This window comes from Cupressus sempervirens, chromosome 1, assembly GCF_028749045.1.
Source record: "Cupressus sempervirens isolate cs-2001-9-10 chromosome 1, ASM2874904v1, whole genome shotgun sequence".
NCBI classification, from domain to species: Eukaryota; Viridiplantae; Streptophyta; class Pinopsida; order Cupressales; family Cupressaceae; genus Cupressus; species Cupressus sempervirens.
Genome location: NC_143118.1, coordinates 174,099,296 through 174,122,252, shown reverse-complemented (window position 1 = coordinate 174,122,252; position 22,957 = coordinate 174,099,296). Strand labels below are relative to the sequence as shown.

At 32.4% G+C, this 22,957-nt stretch overlaps 2 pseudogenes; one reads left to right on the top strand and one right to left on the bottom strand.

Annotated features, from left to right (window-relative positions):
* The first annotated feature begins 6,232 nt into the window (after positions 1–6,232).
* Positions 6,233–22,957, top strand: part of LOC149576701 (linoleate 9S-lipoxygenase-like) — a 41,409-nt pseudogene continuing 24,684 nt past the window's right edge.
* Positions 19,429–20,294, bottom strand: LOC149576702 (putative sugar phosphate/phosphate translocator At2g25520 pseudogene; annotated as a pseudogene).

Here is a 22,957-nt window from a genome sequence, read left to right as displayed (position 1 = left end):
CTTAGGCTAAATACTATTGTAATCACTTATACTTAATTGGTGATTAGTCTTTTCTATCTAGACAAATTAGATGTAAGTATTTTTCTTTTTAATTTTAACTTTTAATTTTTGTAATGCTTATTTATCAATTTTCAATTTCTAAAATTTCTAAAATTATTTTACTTGAACTTCATTGGCTCATATATTTGGAGTCTTATTGGAATAGATTTTGAGGGAGAATTACCCAATTTTTTAAGATAAATAAAATAAAGCATATTAACTTTTATAATGTGAAAGAGAGATATATTTTAGTTTTAAATATTTATTTTAGTATATATACTTACTTTATATTATTCTTTTTTCTAAAGAGTATTAATATTTTATTATATATAAATGTTATATGAATAATATAATTTTGTTATGTTCTATATAATAAATTTTAATTTAAAAATAATATTAATACTCTTTGATACAACTTAGTTATAATAGTAGCATGTCATTTATATAATTAATGAAAAATTATGTTTAATTATAAATCTTGTACAAAAAATACATAATTGTTTAAATATTCAAAATAGAATGAGGACTTTTTAATCTTTTTAATTTTTTTTTCTTTAATGTTAAAGTACCATCTAAAATGTTAAGGATTAATCAACTATAAAAATGTTAATAAAATTTTATTAAATGTTGTCAATTTCTTAACTTAACTAGTCTATCTAATTAAACTAGTACAACTTAGCAAATACATGCCACTATGTGTCACTTGTTTATTTTACCACATTCAATGACTAAATTGCTCCTAACAGTCTCACAATAAATGATATTTACCAAAAAGAGTAAAATTAGATGAAAAATTTGTTCAATAAATTACATTAAAAAATAATGATTCATAAAATAAATATAAATAAATACTAGTACAAATAACCACTTATTTTTCCTCATTAAAAAGATACACTATTCATTTAGTTGAAAATCAATGAATTTTAAAATATCTATTTTTGAGATATTAATAAATAAATAAAAACTAAGTGTTCAAGAGTTGTTTGCAATGAGGAGTCAACACTACAATAAATTTTATTCTTGATGGCACAAACAACCCTTGCTTAAATATTTTTCAACTTGATTTAATTCTTAGTTTCAGTTTAAACTTAAGAAAAATAATAGTGTCTACATTACAACAACTAGCACTATACATAAATGTTGGGCAAGTGCCTTAAAAGTTGACAGAATATTTGGAGAGACATGTTTCTTACAAAAAAATCCATGTGTATAAGACTTCAACTTTATCAGGCAATATAACTCTTAACTAATTTGATTTATTTATAAATGTAAGGAATGTGCATCTCTACTATATAAATATTAATTATATAAAATTATTAATTTTGATTGGTAGATATTAGAAAGTTTAATCACTAATTAAGAGAAAGTGATTTCAATAGTACTATGTCTAAAACAAGTACTAATAATTATATTTACAAAAAAAATTGTATATATTTTTAAGTATTATTAATCTCTCTCTCTCTCTCTCTCTCTCTCTCTCTCTCTCTCTCTCTCTCTCTCTCTGTGTGTGTGTGTGTGTGTGTGTGTGTGTGTGTGTGTGTGTGTGTGTGTGTGTGTAAACATCCTGAGATACACACATAAATATTTAGATCCTTATAAAATATAATTTGTATGATAGTGTAATTATTATGAAAATAAAACTAAACTTAACCACATTAATAAAAAATGACATGAAATTTATCATTCATATATTATAATATTAATGATATTTAAAATAAGTGAAGAAATAAACCAAAAATATATATTTTATTTTTAAATGGTTGGTAATATCGCTTTTGATTAGAACATTAAACTAGTAGGGAAACAGTGCATGACCCCATCTCCATGGTTTGAGGTTGAGCACCTCCATGATAGGACATGTGTTAATGGATTCTTCTTGCATTACATCTTCCAATCACTCTCCATATCATTCCATTCTCCTTATATTTCCCTGAGCTTCTTATCACTTGATTATCCTTATGTCTCCCAATTTACCGTCTTATCTCTCCATTCTCCCTATGTAGTGCTAAGATCCTTATCACTCCATTCACCTTGTGTCTCTCGAAGCTCCTTGTCACATCATTCACCACCATGGAATAAAATTCATTTTAACTCCCCTTATGTCTCCCTTGACAACAAGCACCTTTTATCTCCCCTATCATCCATGATTATCATTAAATTGTTAAGATATAAAGTTCACACCTCATAATAAAGGGGGACAGGGTGTGTGAATTAGTTGTGAATAAATATGACTAATTCAAAACATATAAATTCATCACCAATAATAACAATAAAAATTCACTATAAGAAGTAACCATGTTCCATAACACATTGATTTTTGTTCTAGAGGAGAACCCTTGATTAGATGCAAAAAACCCAATGGTAATGACACCCACAAAATTATGTACTAATATATGCAAAAGGACATGATCTTGTTAGTAGTAAAATGAAACAAATTTAGTAAAATTATCCTTATTACACATCCCTAGTAGGAGATCTTGAATCTTTTTTAGAAGGTTCCAACCTTATTAGGAGATGATGATAACAAAAGGCTTGAACTATTTGAGAACACTTCTCAAGGGATGAAAGGTTAAGCCACATTTACCTTAGAATTACAAATCTAAGAAATTTGAACTGAGTAATATGCAAGTTACTTTCCAAAATAATTCATTTAAAATCCACTAGGAATTATAGATTCCACATATACCTCTTCTCAAAATATATCATATCTTCTTTGACAATATAAAATTGATTTTTGCATCTATACTTATCATTCCATTCCTTACAAATGAAAAAAATCACTGTCCTCTATGCTTGTATGAATAATTAATTTGGTTAATTCATTAGGACTTACTAATGCATAATTATATGTTAAAGTATACATGCTTTCTTATGAAACTATACAAACATTACATAAAATGTTTCACATGTTAATAGTGTTGCACTAACCACGAGCCTTCCCCTTCAGGATTTGTGACATGGCTCAACTACCTCCTGTATTATATAATTCTAGTGGTTGTATTGGGCATTAATAGGTCAATCTTTTGGTGCAACTATAATTCTAGCTTATAACAAGTGGTGTCAGAGCTTGGTCACAGATTTGAATCCCCTCAAGTAATGTTGAGGGGGGAATTGTTGGACTAACTGCTAGCCTTCCCCTTCGGGATTCATGACATGGCTTAATCACCTCCTATGTTCTAGAAGTCTGGTGGTTGTATTGGGCATTAACATGTCGATCTTTTGGTGTAGTGACAATTCTAGCTTATAAAAAATAGATTGTTAAGTATATTGCACACATCAGCAACCATTCTAGAGTTCATAAAATTACTCACAAATCCAAAAATAAATACACAAAGAATTATAAGGAAGAAACTACAATGGGAGAATTTGTAGAAATATCTAAAAAAGGATGATAAGAAATAAGAGTTAGATATGAAGAACGCAACACAAGGAAATATAACATACAAGAAGGATCGTTAAAAGAAGAACTAGTAGTTGTAATTGCAAAGGTTGGTGTAGTATGAATCAGAGTAGAAAAAGCTATAGAGATGGAAGTGGAAGGATGTGGATCAACTTAAAAAGTGATCGAATTGATGGGCCCAATTTGTAGCAATAAAGGAATAATGGATGGAGAAACTTAAAGACATAGATAGTCATGGAATAAAATATAAATAAACAAAATGATCTTTTATCACTTTTATTAACTACTAACTTGAAGAGTGATTAGAAAATATGTTGGATGAGTTTAAGAATGAAGATGAAATGGAAGGTGAAAATGTGGTAACTTTTGATGATAGAGAAATGTAGATGTATATGGTGAATAGATTTGAAGATGTGCAAAACTTTGAATTTCATTAAAATTGTCCTAGTGTATTGTATGAGAATGATCAAATGAGTACAGATTGGGGTGGAATGATAGAAAATAGACATAGTATCATACAAGTAGAGAGAGATAATAATAATAATTTTGGTTTAGTATGGTAGATAAACTAGAGAAATTGTAGAAGAAACAAAAGAAGTGTATTGATAATTGATTTTGAATGCATCACCTCATGTGATGAAGTGCATAATCTTCTTATCCCCTCAAGAATTTGATGAAGGGGCATTGGATGAAGCATTAGATCTTTCCTCATTGTAAGATAAAAGTCTAAATTTTGTGAGTTTCCTATCCAACAATAATAAGAAGTATGAATAGAAAATTTGTTATGTCTGGTCTCACCAAATAAGTATTTGCTGATGAATACTCAACCATAGGTGAAGTTGACTTCATCAATTAGGAAGAAGTTAAATATTCAAGTGTACCATAAATTAAGAAAATTAAGGGTCAAATTCTGGAAGGTGAACTAATAAAGGAAGAGGAGAGTAATATGTAAAAGAGTGATTGAATTGTTTAAATGGGTGGAATGAGAAGAAAATATTGTGATATGAATAAGAAGACAATGAGGGAGAATAGAGTGTCGATGAGACATGGTAGAGGAATGAAAACCCAATGATGTAAGACAGAAGAGGAGTTGCATGGCTATTAGCCACAAGAAAAATATATGGAGGAATTGGTGCCAACATATGATAAGAGACTTGAGAAATAGTGATGTGGGAATTAAGACTAGACGTTGGTTTCTAGAAAGCCAAAAAATTAAAATGTATCAAGTAGATTAGATGAACAAACTTAGAGATTGAGTAATAGTAAAATTGAACATATAATTTTATCTTTTGTTTTACTACATTAATTGCTCCATCATTGATTAATCAACATACATTATTTTGAGATTGGCCATTCAAATCTTAATTTCCAACATTTTTTTCAAATTGATTTTCCAACCTATAAATTATTCATTAATGAACAACCCAACACATTTTTTGTCTATCATTTTCTATAACAATGTGGATGTTGTATGTATTGTGTTATTTGAATCTATTTGTATGAATCTAGAACATTTGTAACACTTGTATATATTTTTATCTCTCTTACCTTTGTTATGAGTGTGACAACTTACTCTAGTAGAACTTGTAGATTCAAATGCTTTTTCTCTTCTTCTTAACATTGTTTAAATGAAAAATATCAAGCTAGACCACCATATCAAATGGGAGAAAATTACTTCCATCATATTAGACATCAGGTATAAAACACTTAAGTTTGAGTCTCTCATTTTTGTTTTTAGCAACTTGAAAATATTTTTTATAAAATCTTCACTATTATCAAAGATATTTTCTTCTAATTCTTTTTTTAGATATCCTTTTTATTTCTTTAACATATACAATAATTTGTTAGTTAATTGAGTTACAATTGTAATGGTTAGTGTGAATACGTCAATAACAATGCACCTAATATCACTTTAAATGGTGTGAATAAGTTGCTTGTAATTCACTTATTATCACTTTCAACAGTGTGAACAAGATACTAATAGCACACTTAATGTCAATTTATTTTACTCCTCTGGTCAATAATATTCTCATATTATAATTAGCTATACATACAAGAGTTGTATTAATGATTACTATAAGAAATATGACAACAATATTTTAGTTGTCTTACTTGTCTAATCATCGTAGTTGGTCTAAATGACTCCATGATGATAAACTTAGAGTCACTTTATTTAAACATCACCCTCTTCAAGAAATCCCATGCAGTGTAAATAGATATAATTATATACTAGAAATTATCGTTTTTTAATATCAATATATTATCATTGTTCAAAAAATAAAAAATTCACAATAATATTTAAATCTTCCTTTTCGTAAACGTGATTGTTGTTGTGAATACGTCTGTAACGATACACATAATGTGATTTTTTGTCAGCGTCACTTTTTAAACTACGACCCTAATAATAATCGTACTTTTGTAGTTTAGGAAATATGTCGACAATAAAATTGAAGTTTCCATTCTAACAGATGGTGCAAACTAATGAAGAAAAACGACACTTTCTTCTTTGAAATGTAAATATATAATTTATTTGTTTTAATCCATGCTCATATGCAGTGTTAGGAAAAGACCACAATAATAATGTCTAAGTGACCGGCATTTCATTATCATGTGATACAACAGATACCGACCTAATCAAAATCGATATCTTAAATGCCATATTATTGAAAACCCAATCATATAAAAAATAGCTATATAGAGAGCCATAACGATAAAAGAAAACCAATAATATTTCTATTGTTTATCAAAGGCAAATGGTTGAGTTTTGGGCACGAGCGGGTTGGAGAAAGAAAAATGGATTCGGTGATGATACTGGGCAGCAAATGTTTGTTATCAGAAAGGAATGCTAAACCAGGTAGCCATGGATTTCAGTCCTCCAATTTACCTGTGCCAGTTTTACGGAATGATAGAAGAAGTCAAGTTGGCTTTCGTCCTCTCGTGGGATATTGGCAGTAATTGTTCTTTCATTGCATTGCGAAGAGGGTGGATACAATCCCAGGCTCACCTTAATGGTGGGATATTGAGATCTAAGAAAGCAAGTAGGAAGTGTACTTCAAAAACGAGAAGGGCTGAAGCAGAAAGCACCACGCGAGAGTTAGATAGAATGTCTAGGAATAGTTATTCCAGAATATTTATTCTGGAATAGAAAATGGGGGTACTGCATATTGCTATTTTCTGTTTGGTTCAGTCATAATTTGATGGGGAATTTGCAGACTCAAAAATTTATGTTTTTTAAAATAAATAAAATAAGAATAAGAATATGTATTCCAATTCCACCTATTTAGTTACAATTGCAAAATCTCATTTTTGGACTAAAATTGAAATACGTATTCAAAATTTTAAGAATTTACATATGCCTATTCCGCTTGCATTAACTATTATAAAATTAAGGACAAAGTAATATTGGATAAAAGTTGATTGATGGGACCGAAAATTTCTCTCGAGCTTGTCAGCAGCGACCAAGTTTATTCTGGTATTAATCTCTACCCACAAGCTTTGGATTTAGAACTAATTATTATTATTATTAAATTATTAATGGAAAGAGCCTTTGTAATTTAAGTTGCCCCCCTCCACCCGAGGCACTGGCCTTTGTTTTGTTTGAGTATTGCTGCGTTCAAAAAATAAGAACCAACATTGATATACGTAATTTAATTTATTTAACTTTTTATAAAGACAACGCAATGGATAGATATCACAAGGACTCCGTTGAATGATCTTCAAAATTAATTGTTAAAAGAATAGGGTTAGCCAGAAGGATAAATATTTGTCTTCAATCTTTAGAGCTTACACACGAAGGCCACTTGTGCTGACGTGTTGCGTGTAAAGACGGGAATGGGGAAAACTGCCCGGCAACTTTCTTACTTAAGCCACGGGTTTGACGACACAGTCTCAATCAAGTTGAAATGGAACTCTGCCCTTGGATTTCCGGGTGCATTTCGCATTAAAAATATGCACTCCAAGGAGTTCCTTTTAAAATCTCTCACCATAAAAGACCCAGGCCTGGGTGAAATTCATTTCCATTGTAGTTCATGGATTTTCCCCTCTACTCTTCAACCGATTGATCGTGTTTTCTTCGCCAATCAGGTGTGCTGTATCCTGCCATTAGGAAACCCTGTGGGTATTTCAAGGATATAATTCATATGTGTTTGACATAAATGTGTTTGCCAGAGCTTTCTTCCCGAGGAAACACCAGTGGGTTTGAAGAAACTGAGAGAAATCGAGTTGGAGAGCCTGCGACGAGATGGAACGGGAGAAAGGAAGAAGTCTGATTTCATATGCGATTATGATGTATACAACGATATTGGAGAACCAGACAGATCCAGAGCTGCGGAGGAAAGTGCTTGGTGGATCACACGAGTTCCCATATCCGAGGAGATGTAGAACAGGTCGTCCAACAATGGAAATCGGTAATGCATATTCAAAACATTTAAGACTCCAATGGGCTTATAAATATATTTTCTCTACTCGAAATTAATTTTCGTTGGCCATTCTTTTGAAGCTCCCGAATTCGAGGCCCGGACAAAATCGATCTTTATTCCTCCGGACGAAAATCCTCGCCACTCTTCCGACTTTGGAGCTCGCCTCATAAAGAATGTCGTTGGATCGGTTATTACCTAAGTCCGTGACGCCTTCAAATCCTTCGACGAGATCAGCGAGCTATATGAGCGGGGACTGAAAAGCACCTATTATATCCCACAGTTCGATAACATGGATGATGGGGAACGACATACCTCTCATAACTTTCAGCCGCCCACAAGTTTGTGAAGGTAAGATTGAGAAAGGTAGTTTACTAGTCCTATTTTTGGGGATACAATCTATTGGCCTAGTAAACTACCTTTCTCAATAGGACTAGATTGAGAAAGGTAGTTTAAGTGTGGAGATTGAGTTGACTTTTGGTATTGGTTCAGCATGTAGAACATCAAGCATCATCTGTCATGGCTAGACGGTTGCATCGCCCGTGTTGCATGATTGTTGCTTTCAACAAGGTCAATCTGAATGTTGCAATATCAATCTTGCTCTAAACGCCTTCGTCTACTATTCTACCTACTAATTCTTCAAGAGAAGTCTAGATGTGGTGCAGAGGAAACAGGAAATGAATTTCTCATTCTAATTAGGGTATTTCATAAATAGATCCTATTCGTATGGACACTGATTTCCGTGATTCAATATTCAAAGCTCTCCTCTCGGAAGAGGTTTCAAGGTATTTCTAAAAAAATACATCATTGTTGTCGTGTTGGTACAAACTGAAAGTTGCCTGAGAGGAGAGAGACCTGTTGGAAGGAATTTTCAGTAGAATTGTAAAATTTGTAGAGTATGAGGGATATTTATTCTGGCAAGTATTGTAAATTTGATTTTGTTGTTTAAGCGTATGGTGATTTTGGATTAAAATGCTTTCTGTTATGATGAAACGATTTCTGTTATGAATTTCAGTCTTGATCTTCAAGAGAATGACTGTTTTGATCCATTGGGTGCCTATTGTGTTCGGATCCCCTGTTATATACTGGAGATGCATCACACAAGTGGTTTATTACCCAAAAGGATTAGAATGGAGGTTTTCTACTTTTTCACATTATTTTCAAATCGAGGAGTTTTTGAAGTGTTATTTGTTGAGGTTGATGCGTAGCTCCAGAAGTCATGACAAGCTGGACGAGGTTGTCTATTAGGGATGATCTTAAAGTTGTGTGGGATTATAAGATTGCATAAGTTATCATATGTGCTTATTTGACTTCAGATGTTTTCCATTCTGTTTAGCAAATTTAGATTTTTGTTATTTCAATTGCTGCTCTCCAACAAAACTTCAGCATACCTAGAATTCTCAACTTTATACAGACACAAGCTTTAAAAAAAATAATCATCCTCTTTCCTGTATCTGTTTTAAATTTTTGAAATGTGAATCTATCTTTACTGCCCTTCATACAACCTAACTAGGTTCTTGACAGTGGAACCAATATTGACAAGAAAATTGAGGGACATAGACCAAGGTTTCACAGGCCCCAAGTATTTTTTGTATGTTGTAATTATACCCCAGACTTACTTATACAAAGCGAGCAAGGATTTAATCAGGGCAATGCTTTAACTTGTAAACAAAATAATAAAACATAAGGCATTCATAAGACGTAGTACATTATAAATGAGGCTCCAGTATATTTTTATTATTAAATATCATTCATATGTTTTCAATCGATCTGTTTGTCTCCCTATTTAAATCGTCTATCTTTAACTTATCACATATTTTATCTTTTCTTCACATATCTTCTGTTATCTCTTTTTTACCTTATACATTCCCTTCTCTTACATTTTTGTGCTTGCAAGTTTAAATGCTTCTTTTTTGAAATTTATTGTGAATCTCTCTACTTCAATTCATTTCTAGTGATCAACTTTCTGTGTGATTGTGGTATCTATTTTAAAAGTGTTCATTTTCTTTTTAATGCAGCAAAATTCTTTCCATTTCTCAATTTCTGCTCCTTTGTTGTAAAATTTGAATGCATTTATTCCATAGTTATGAATAATTTTAAATGTCTTTCTTTATTTTCTATTAAAGCATACCTCAGTTTTGATGAATTCAGAAACAATATAAACATCTTTACAAAATAGAAACTATATGTCATCGTGAGAGCACATGCCCTCAATCTTCTAATACTCACATTTAGAATCAAGTTCCACAACCTATTACATCTTGACTCTTGAGATCACATTCCTGTCCCAAGCCTAATTCCTGCAACAATCATCTTACCATTCATTGTTCCATGGTCCTGCCCTTACCATTGTCCATCTATTTCCATATCATGTCATTGTTCTGCACACAAACTTATGATCAGTTTTGATTAAGAAACCACATATGTTCCTTTATCTTCGAGTCCACCTTTTACCAAAGTACGATATCTATTTTCAATGAGGGAAGAAACTAATAGTTGGCTGGGTTATATCTATTACGTTCTGCACAAAAGAAACAGATGAAACATAAGTTGGTTTTGTTATATCTACCAGACTATGATATCACTTGTCGTCTTTACTTAGATTTTTTAAGAATAGACATGTTAGTTATATCCATCTATTTGATTTTGCTGAAAAGAAAAGAGAGGGGAACTTCATATTTTGGTTTGTATGCATCTGATTATGAACATTGATTATGCACTGACAGAGTTCTCTAACAATGAGAGTGATTGAGACTGATTCTTAGAAGTTTATATAGCTGTACAATTTTCATAGTACATGAGGATGTACAGTAGATTATGTTGTTGAACTTCATACTGACCTTTATAAGTTTGTCAAGGTGAATGAACTAGATCATCACCATCACACATTGCAACACAAAACACAAATACCTATAGACAATGTGAACACGTGAATTAATGTTTCTTCAGTCCATTACTATTCACTCGATTCATTTCATTGCTTGATCAAAAACGGTTTTACATCCATCTGTCTGATTCTAGACAAAAGAAAAGATAGAGTTTCATAGTTTGGTTACATGAAATCTGATCGTATTGCACTAAAGATTTTTATAACAATGAGACTTATTCTAAGAGAGTTTATACTAAAGTAAATCATTTAACTTTCACAGCCAATGAGGATATATAGTAGATAATCTATTGATGGGTTTCATGATGAGCCTTATAAGTTGGCCACTATTTCAATTCTAGTTTACTGTCATCGTGATTGATATTTCTTGACCTTTTTATTTTTGTGTTTAGAGTGGAACTACTCCTGAAGTGGTGGCACTTTCGGATGAGATGATTGAGGGCAACATGAATGGGAGAATGTCTCTGACTCTGCGATAGGAGCAGATCCTGAGCTAAATCATTTCATGTTGATTTTTAAATAAGTTTTTGAGTTCTTGTATTGCCAAAGTAGGTGGAAATGAAATTGGAGAAATGGAGGAGAACCCTAGTTTCTTAGGTTGCAAGCTTTTTTCTTTAATAGGAAGCCTATTACAAAATGTTGGGGATATGCCGATTAGAAGTCTCCAAGACCTGCAAAGAAGCCATGGTGTTTATAAACAATATGGAAAGTCAGCTCAATTCATTAGCCATAACTCTTCCTCCAGGTATGCCTTCCTCTTCTTTATTTTTCTTTAATGAGTGAATGCGTAGAAGTATTTTAATTCTTGAGGTCAGGTCAAGCATTCTGCAATCTTAATGCATCTCTAAATTCCAAACATTAGATTTTCTACCATGAAGAAATCAACAACAACAAAATTGTGCACCCAAATAACTCATTGAGACTGCACACCTGTAGAGGTTATTTTAAAATAGTCCAATAATACATGTAGAATCTCTTCTCTTATTCTTACAATCCCTACATTTTGATCAACCACTGACAGAATCATACCAAAATACTATTTTAACAAAAGCCTTATTGCACAATCCACTTTCAAATGGATTTATTACTGGGTATGGCCATTAACTGACCATGCAAAAGGATGAACTTCTATAGGAACCTCTACATTAAGAATACATGTATTATTGAAAGAATAAGAGAAGAGATTCTACATGTATTATTGGACTATTTTAAAATAACCTCTACAAGTGTGCAGTCTTGAGGATAAATCCATTAGATTGCATGGTTAGTTAATGGCCATACCCAGTAATAAATCCATTTGAAAGTGGATTGTGCAATAAGGCTTGTGTTAAAATAGTATTTTGGTATGATTCTGTTAGGGGTTGATCAAAATGTAGGGATTGTAAGAATAAGAGAAGAGATTCTACATTAACTAACCATGCAAAAGGACGAACTTCTTTAATGAGTGAATGCATGGAAGTATTTTAATTCTTGAGGTCGGGTCAAGCATTCTGCAATCTTAATGCATCTCTAAATTCCAGACATTAGATTTTCTACCATGAAGAAATCAACAACAAAAAAATTGTGCACCCAAATAACTCATTGAGACTACACACCTGTAGAGGTTATTTTAAAATAGTCCAATAATATATGTAGAATCTCTTCTCTTATTCTTACAATCCCTACATTTTGATCAACTCCTGACAAAATCATACCAAAATACTATTTTAACACAAGCCTTATTGCACAATCCACTTTCAAATGGTTTGTTGCTTGTAGAAACTCGTGATACCAACAGTGTTTGCCAATTCATTTTAAGATATATACTATATTCCTTTAGTCTTCTTCCCTAAACTCTAAACCCCATAAGAATATGTTGGAAATCATTTATCTATTATACTGATTTGAGAGTTCTATCCAACTACTAATTTTATTTTAATTTCTTGTGAAGCCCAAAGATCTCTTTGGCTATGGTATTATAAATTTTGATGTTGCCATGATGTATAGCAGGATGACAATTCATTTTCCTAATGAACAAGAGAACAAGATGCGTTGGTTAACAGAGATTTTCTATGGGTACATATGAACAGAAAGAATGAAATATACATTAGTAATAAAGTTAAAGTAGGATTAATTGAAAGATGGAGGGCTAGTCATTATCTTGAGCCACTTCAAGTAAAAGGAAAAAATAAACTATAATAATAGTTATATATTACCAATATTTACTCACTGTTGCATGAACTTGAAGTATTTTTTTCCACTTCCTTGGCATGAAATCCCTAATGCTAGATGAGCTTGAGCTGAATCAGATCTTTTAATTGAAATAGTGATCAACAATTTAGTCTGCAGAAATGGCTATCTAGTCCTAAACATTTGCAAATGCATAAATCACCTGTTTATATCATAATTTATACATTAGCACATCCTTAAGACTTGATAATCACTTACCCATTCTATAAATTAGAGAAAGAAAGATCCAAGCACTTTGACAGTGCCTTTTATTCCAAATATTCGTAGCATATTGTAATAAAAAATTGTTTCATTAGGTCTTCCCAAGGACGGAGCTTCATAACTCTTTTAATAAAAAATATTTGCATCCCTTCGTCAAATAGAGAAAGTTGAAATTATAGCTATTGAAGACTGTTAAATTTGTTAAAATAGAGCTATTGAAAATTGTGAGTAGCAGGTGCACAATAATGGTTGTTATGTAAATCATAGGTAATTGCAGGTCGAGGGACCATGGAAAAGAAGGGACCCTTGCCCTGTCTTATTCAAGGGTTTGGGCTCATATTGTGACTACCTCACATGCATTTAGTGCATTAAAAGCATAAATATCTCTTCTCTCTCCCAATGCTGAGCCATGGGATTTCACTTTATGCTTATTTTTCTTCCACAAGTAACGCTCATGCAATTAAATTCACAATAAAGTAGGTGCCCACCTTCCTATTTAAGGTTAGGGTTACCATTTCCCTTTTTTTTTTTTGCTTTCTAGGGACTAGTTTGAAATCCCACTTCGAGGTTGAGTATACTCTATCAAGAGAGGAGAGAATCGTAGTCTAGCTTGCAGCTTTTCATCTGCACATAGATTATAGTGTGCTTGTAAGTTGTATTCCAACTGAGCTTGTGGGTGTGTGGATTTGTTATTGCTAGATATGAATGATTTTCTTTTTATGGTAATATTGGATAGGTACTTGACTTTTGTTAGCTTTTTAGTTTTTTAATTTGATCTTGTAAATATCCTGTGTATGAATGTAATGTTGTAAACTATATTTCGTTTGATTAGGCTAATGCCATATGAATGATTTCAAATTTCCTTAGAACTGATTATTGAAGAGAATGTTTGGAAATGATACTACAAAAGATTCCAAACCATACTCTATGAGAGAGAAGAGAATGGTGAGAAATATTGATAGAAAATATTAGACCATACTCTATGAAAGTAAAAAAAAAGACAACATCAAGAATATTTCAAAGATTGCTCTGGTGAGAATATCACCAATTAGGTTTCCAACAACATATCCAAATATCAATAAGATCCAACCATAAACTTTTGAGTTATGACCTCTTCATAGAGACTGTTTATGCTATCATAAAAAATCAGTAAGTTTCATGGTTTGCTATGAAACATGTCCCACATCTCTAAATCAATATATATCAATACATGTCCATATGATGCCTTGTAATTGCCATCATAACCCATGCAATGAGGTTGCAGTTAAAGCTATGGGAATTGATTTCCACACCAACTAATCACATATTCTTGGATGTTACTAAAGATTCTAATTAATTTTGTGAGGTGACATGTCTTTTGAGGTATTCTTGTAAACTGCCCTGCTATGTTGTATGTGATTACTTCATCTATTCTTTGAGAATAAATATCTTTGACAGATTTACTAGAACAATCTACATGTCACCTATTTTTATGAGAACAATATAGGGAGCATAATGTGTCTTTCCTAATATCCTCTTAACTATAAAAACAATGAAATTTTATTTTGGAATTTATCTACAGGTTCCAATGGTTGTTTTAAATAGGCTCAACTCCTATCTACATTTGTGGTTAAAATCATGTAGCTAGAAAAAAATTGGCAAACCCAAATTTTAACAAACTTGGGCAATCTTGGAAACATTAGACAAAAGTAGTTTTTCATTTATTCATATATATAAAAATTCAATACTTATGACTGTCTCAGTTTGATAGTAAATTGTTATTGTGTTTAGGAAGGGTAGAAGTTGTATTGGTTCCAGATATTTTGAGAGATGTAGACTGCAGTATTTGAAGAGTCTCCACATTCATCTGATGGATATTTGAATAATTATTTAACACACATTTTAATAGATTTTGTATTTATCCTACACTCTTTGGAGGTTTGGCAATTGTGCATATTTTCATGTTTAGGTGGCCTTTATTCAAATGCTGAAAGCTCTTATTATGTATTTATCTTATGTTACAACCCTTTCTAAAATTTATATTTTATTCCATGTAATTTCCATTTAACTTTAAAAATTCTTAATTTAACCATTTTCAGTGCCAATTGCAACCTACATGATGGTTGTGATTTGTCATACTAACAACCAAGATGTGACTTGTTTCTCAACATATTGCTGGGTCAGTATTGGAGTCCCCATTTCTTCTTATGGGGATACATATTTCAATATAGTTGGTACAATTTATCAGGTTACAAGTATATTTACAGAAGTTCTTTGTTTGGTATTAATTCAAGTCCTACTTCAGAAAAAATGCTTGACTCTAAATCATGTCACTAGTTTATACTAAATAGCTCCTTCCAGGCATTATCTTTCTGCTGAGAACCCAATTGTTTGGAGTTTGAAACTTTGGCATTCCTTTGTTCTACCATTGTAGTCTTTTCTGAATATATAGTTTTCTTTCCTTAGTGATATACATACATACTTACTAATAATAAATTAATGAGTTGACTGTCTTCATTACTTGAGTAGTTTTTTAAATATATTTTATCTTTGTAGATGGGGAGTTCTAATTTGTGCAAATTTGTAAATCCCTCCACGGGCTATGAAATGCTCAATAACTGTCTCTTTGATAGATTGTCCTCCAATAAAACTCTATTCTATTTTGAAAAATGATTAGCGTAGATGATGAATGAAACTCAAATGGCATTGTCTTGCATGTCCATGGTCTTGTAATATCAAGAAATAGTGAATGTCTTCACTTTTGGTTACAATTTTAGGTGCACCCTGATGTAAGAATGCTAGTATATTTCAATGATAGTTAGTAACAAGTGATGGGTTATACTCCGAGTAGAGTTGGAAGTGGTGATAGGGTAGCTTGAATTTTTTTGGGTTCTATCTAGTAGCATACTTGGTAGAACCTTGATATGTATTGAGGGCTTGCTGAAACATTTGGACACCCTATAGCAGATTTAGGAAAATCTAATATATCATATTTATCAGCAACATATCTAGATCTGCTATACGAGTAACTCCTCAGCGACATCTGATTTCTTGAAGGGTTGGAATTCTGTAAATGTAGGCTATAAGGGAAAGATAGATTTTGAAAGAATCAAAAGACAAATTTTAGATGTGTGTTAAGGATAGATGATAGATCTGTTTTCAAATGAAAAAATGGAGATTATAAAACATAAAATAATTATGCACTGAATGCTATTAAACTTCATCTTCCCACACTTCAATAATTCCATTTATTACTGACATTAGAACACATAGCTTTAGAATTTCAGTTTGAGCTCTTGGTCAATTATTTTCAGCACCAAAATTAGGCCAATGGACAATTGTCTTATTTTAATTTAGATTATTTTAATTGTGATTTGATTTGAAAAATCATTTTACAGGACCCCATGTTGCAGCGGCCATTACCCATGATAGTGCAGTTGAGTTTGGCTAGAAGGGACAGACACTCCACGAATGCTGGTGGTGTATAGAGAGAGCTTTGGACTAGGGTACCGGTGGTGGCCAAGATCTGATTGTTGATGATGAAGGGGATACCACCCTTCTAATTCATGAGGGGTCAAGGTTAAGGAATAGTTTGCTAAAATTGGCAAGATTTCTAATTCTACTTCAACTACCATTCTTGAGTTTTAGATTATTTAGGGATTGATGAAGGATAGTCTCAAGGAAGATCCCCTAAAATATCACAAAATAAAGGATAGGTTGGTTGGTGCATTTGAGGAAACCACTACAGGGGTGCACAGACTGTATCAGATGTAGGCTAGTGCCTCTCTATTGTTCCCTTCCACCAATGGTAATGACTTTGTTATGAAGAGCTAGGTATATATATCTGAATCTATGATCTTTTCTATTTAGATTTAGGTTTTGAAGTGTTTTTAGGTTATGATTGATACAAAAAGTTGGTGTTAGCTTTTATTGATGCAGGAAGTGGGTGTTAGCTTTGATCCAGTTCTGATTTCAGAGAGTTCATTTTGAACTAAATGATATGCAATGCTTTGTTTTATAAATTTTTGAGCTTAGTAGGCATCTAAATATAGATGATATATTGCATGCGAAGAACGTGTGGCTTTATATTTAAACTTGATAACATAGCGTGACTGCGTAGTTTATTTTTCTTGCTAAATTCTAGATATTTATATTTCATGGGTGCCAGCTAACTTGATAATGTGACAGAAAATGCTTCTGGAAACCATTAAGTGTGTCTAAAAGCAATATTATTCAATTGTTATAAGTACAACACTGTCAATTAATTATTTATCATTTACTAATTTGAGGTTTATTCTTTTTCAGTTTTTCCATTGCACAATTTACAACAAGGATTGCAAAGAAACCCATGTTCACTTAGGTATGGATTCTCCATCTTTCATATTTAAGAACCATTTTAGAGAGTGTGAATGGTCACACATGTTAATTGAGTTGTCTGCTCATATTTTAAATTCATTTTGTGTGATTGAAGAGTTGTAAGAATCCTTAAGGCCTTCATATTTAACAAAATATAGGTTGTGTTTATTTGGAAGGAAACTGTGTGATGCTCCAATGTTTATTTGTGAATCTTTGGTACCATTAACTTTTTTGTTCCTCATCTAATTGCAAGACTTAGACATTCTAACATGACCAGTAATTTATCTTCATTATTTCATACTATCAAGGGTTTAATATATTCTGTTGTAGTCAGAGATCCATTATAGAAAATGTGAATATACAAAAGACTATGACATGAAAAAGGATCAATTCCCTGTTTACATTAATAATCAAAATATTGGAAGATGGATTAACTATTGAGAAGTTTCTTGCTAATTACTAATAGTCAAAAGTTTTTAAGAACATGTTCCTTAAAATACCAACACCCAGACCCAAATAGGTGTAAGAGCTACCTGTTAGTGTTTGATTCTTTATTCATGGTCAATGAACAATGATTATTTTTGTTCATCTTGATGACAAAGCAATGCACTGTAATTGTTTTTCATTCTAAAAGTTGCTAAGGTTGAAGCCTTTTCACCTTGGTGGTGAATCCTCTGACAACTTGGAATTTGTTTATTAAATTTGATACAAAAGCATATCGAGGAACCTTTATTAGTGGAGATGGTAGAGTATCTGTTAAGGGACAAATTTGGGTTCACCTTTTTCTAGAGGTTATAGTCAATTGTGATTATTGAGTTGAAGTTTTATGAAGTTCTTAAAGAGCACTGTTGTGCTAATAGTGTTTCTTAACTTTGAGAATATAAAATGGCTTAAATTTATAGAGGATTGAAGACCAAAACTGTGAGGATAAAATAGATAAGCGTAAAATTACTCATCTTCTTCCACCCTAATTCATAATGATCTTTAAATGACTGCCTTCTATACATATCTTCTAGTGATTTTAATTAATTTATTAATATAACATAACCGTGCCTTTGTTGATTTCTTATTGTACCCTGATTCAAAGTGATGTTATTATGTAGGTATCCTATATTTGTGCACATCTAGGGGACTATGGGTTAAAACTTCATGTAGATGTCAAGCTTTCATATTGTGTATGCAATCTACATTAATGCACCTCTAGGTGACTTTGGAGTATAGTTTCTTATAAACATTCAGCTGTTGTTATTTATTGAGATTGTGTCAAGAATTTTCTATAATATTTTGTATAATGTAGTCCCCAATTAGTGAGATCCTACTATCATTGCAGTCCAAATAATAACATCTTGTCAAAGGGCCCTTGGTCTACTAGTGAAGTTGAAAGGCTCACAAGGAGCCCACCAGGGATCCAGTCTTGCTGAGTTCAAGGCCCCCAACATCTAAAAGGGATGAGGCTGAGATCATGCCCTGAGGGAATTTGGCAGGATCAGTTCTTGGTTCTTAACCAAAGAGGCTAGGCGAAAAAAATCTGAATTTCTATCAAATTTTTTTTTAAAAAAATAACATCCTTTTGAGGCATTCTATCAATGTCTATGTTTCCACATTGGGCATACATGTCTACCAAGGCAGTAGCAACAACACAATTTGAAAAAATTAATCCATATTTCATGCTTTGATGGATGCCTATATTGTATTCCAAAGCTCCCATTTTGGGACATATAGTGAAGATGCTGATAAACGATGTCAAGTTTTCCTTTCACCTTTTTAACAGATCTTTACAATTCTTTGAGGCATTTTGTCAAACAGCTCATGCCTTGTCTCTACTTCCCTATTTTGCATATATATCCACCAGGTTAGTTGCAATTGCAACATCTGATAAATTTCTCAGCCCTTGAAGAGTTAGGTCTGTCAAAAAGTAAACATCAAAATTTTGTATCTATGAACCCTCCCATAGGGAAGGTAATCAGCAACCAATCCTTAACCTTAGCTTCATTCATTGTCAAAGCTGATTTATTTCTGATCAGGAGAAAAACTGCAAGTTTAAGGGCAGAGTGACAGAGATAATTGGTGCCAAAGATAAAGTAATCAAAGTGGAAGGTTGAGGTCTCCTTGAGCACATGGAACTCAGGAAACAACCATGGGATGGTAAAAAATAGAAGAAATCAAGGAGCGACATAAAAGAATGTGCTGATGGGATTGAGGGTTATGCCCTTTGATGTAAGAAGGGTCTACATCAAAACCAATCTTGTAGCCTAAAAAATAACTACGCCTAACATAAGCATCACACCTCATGAATTAAACTTGGCCTCTCCATAGGCTATAATAGCTACCCCGACAGAAATCCCAATCATGTTTGCCATGGTATTGGACTTGAAAGGATCCCTATTTAACCCAACCCTAATAGAATACACAACCACAGGCATCCTGGCTTTTATCATCTGGATAAATGACACAAATAGAAAAATGTAGGCCAAATTTTAGAACCAAAGACTCATTGAATACAAGGCTCCAATGGGCACAACGGTGGACAAATAGACCTCCTTGGACATCTAAATTGACTCAACAAGTTTTTTGAACATGACCAACTAAATAGCCAGAGCCGAACAGAATTCCATGAGGATCATTTCAAACTAATAGGGGAAGGCCAGTTATTCATCTTCTTATCCAAAATGTATTTTTTATATACAATCACAGTGAAACTCAAGAAGATCCAGATGCCCACATAGGTATAGCTCAGTATAAACATTGTTGCTCACATACTCGCCCCCTTTCCTGATCACTTGCCCATCTTCACAAAATGGGTATTCTACTCCTCATTCTTAGAGGCCAAATAGGCAAAAACCCCAAATGCTTAAAATTTCAAAAATGGATCTACAAAATAATGTATATGGATCAGTTAGCTTACATACCTCAACCTGTGTAGAAAAATTAATAGATCTACAACTTCCAGTAAGAAAATAGGCATAAAGTTTAGCATGTAATTTTTCTCAATCAAGCAAGTGAAGATTTGATGCACAGGTTTTTGAACAAAATATCTCAATCTCATGTGACCTAAGCAACAGAGATAGCCTAGTAGTTTATCTTGATGATCTACTAATTTTTGGTAATATCTCATTAGATTAATATAATGGTTTGAGATTGCATATGGCTCAAGCTTGCCTTAGATTTCATAGAGCCTGTATGGTTAGTGCCAATGAGACCTCGTGTGAATTTGACACCCATTTTTATAAATTTTTTGGGAGTTCATAATTGACTGTGATGAATACAGTACTGAGCTTTCAACTCGCTATTTTAAAATTTGCTCCTCCACATTGTATTTTGCAATTTTTGTAATACCATCTTCTCATCTTGTCAGATTATTTTGATCCCTTTAATAATTAATTTAATAATATGAAAATATAAATCACTATGTTGTGCAGTTATAATAGTTGGTGAGGCTGATAAGCTATCTCACAGTACTGCATTTGGAGTACAAATACAACATAGAAAAATTGCTTGCTCAGACTTTGGTTTGTGTTTCCCCATTTTCTTGCTAACATTGCTTCACTCATATTTCAATTTGCAATTTTGGAGGCTTATATGTCTGGTGAATTCTTACATGGTTTAGACCATTCTGCTCCACTCTAACTAATGTAGAACACTTACAGTCCTTATCTTTATCTAGTGGAAGTAATAAAAACTAATTTTAATGAAGATATAATAGAATTCTATTCTCATATAAGCTTGAGGCTGCATATTCTCTTTTTAGAAATAGACATGAATAAGAATTACAGTCCTATGTAAACTCGGTGAAGATTCACTAAGAGAGAGTCAAGAATAGGGGTTGATTAAAATAATGCAATACATCAAATTTGAGTTAGGCTGCTGTTTGAAATTCTTTAAAAAAAAAGATTCTAATTAGTTGGAAATTATGGATTGCAAGGACTCTTCACAACAGACGTGAATGAAACATTCTATGCTCTTGAAATGATATATTTAAATATCTAAAATACAATAAGTAACTGTAAAAGGTTGCACAAGATTAAAATATTCTTGGCATTTTCATTATGAGATTTGTGTTTCAATTTATATCCAAGTAGATAAAGCATTGGGCTTTTTGTGAGGACTGGGAGAATGGCAACCCTTAACAGATTTGTCTATTATTCTTGGCCTAGGTAATTGATATTTGCAATCAAATCAATTGGATCGCCAGTCTTCTGATTGTGAGTTATTGTCATTCGTCTACCACAACCATAACCATAGCAAATTATTATACAAATCTTGTAAGTCATAAATCAATAAGAAGTGGCCATAAAAGTGTGAAATTGTCAATACAATCATTTCTGGCTATATAGGGAACTTGTTTCAAAAGTTCTAGCATAATGAGGTAGAGTGCTTCTAGAAGTAACTGTGTGAATATCTTTAGCATCAATATTTTTGGTTACACTCTACAATCCATAAATAGAAAGAGGAAAAAATGATAGACAATTTAAAGATTTATCAGTATTTCATTTATTTTCATTGCATTAAGTGTCGAACATCTGCAATTCCTGTTGTTTGGTTTCCAAACGATAGATTTATACTGATTTCTTTAGCTTTGACTGGTCTGTACTATTCCCTAAAATGCGAACTTAAAAAGTAAAGAAATTAATTCGCAAGAATGAAGGAGGAATCTTCACCAATTATCTCTGCCTGCATTTGAAATAAAAGATTCATTGAGAGATAATGCTTGTCAGAGATTATCCAAGTTCAAAAGGCCCAAAAACAAATAGCTTGTCATAACATCAGTTTCAAATTCCCTCAAAATAGTTACATTAAACTTTCCTCTAGCTTAAGGAGAGAGTCTCATGTTGCATATATATTGCATGCCTCGAATTTTTTAACCTCTTATAGGCCATAGAACCCACTATGATTGAGTGGTCTGTACTATTCCCTAAAATGTGAACTTAAAAAGTAAAGAAATTAATCCGCAAGAATGAAGGAGGAATGTTCACCAATTATCTCTGCCTGCATCTGAAATAAAAGATTCATCTGAGCCATAATCAATCATCATGAGAGATAATGCTTGTCAGAGATTATCCAAGGTCAGAATGCCCAAAAAAAAATAGCTTGTCATAACATCAGTTTCAAATTCCCTCAAAATAGTTACATTAAACTTTCCTCTAGCTTAAGGAGAGAGTCTCATGTTGCATATATATTGCATGCCTCAAATTTTTTAACCTCTTATAGGCCATACACCCCACCATGATTGAGTCCATGTTTTCATTTCATTTTCAAAGCACTAGTATCTTTGGTTGCATCTTCAAGATAAATTGCTATAATTTACAAAATTTCAAAGCTTTGATGCTATCATATGAGTTAGAGTTTATGAAACTCATCTTAGGTATTATTGGTGAACTATGCAAAATTTCTTGCTTAAAATCGTAACTAAGCAAAGAAAAGTTCACACATGCCATGCTAGTCTAAGTTTGT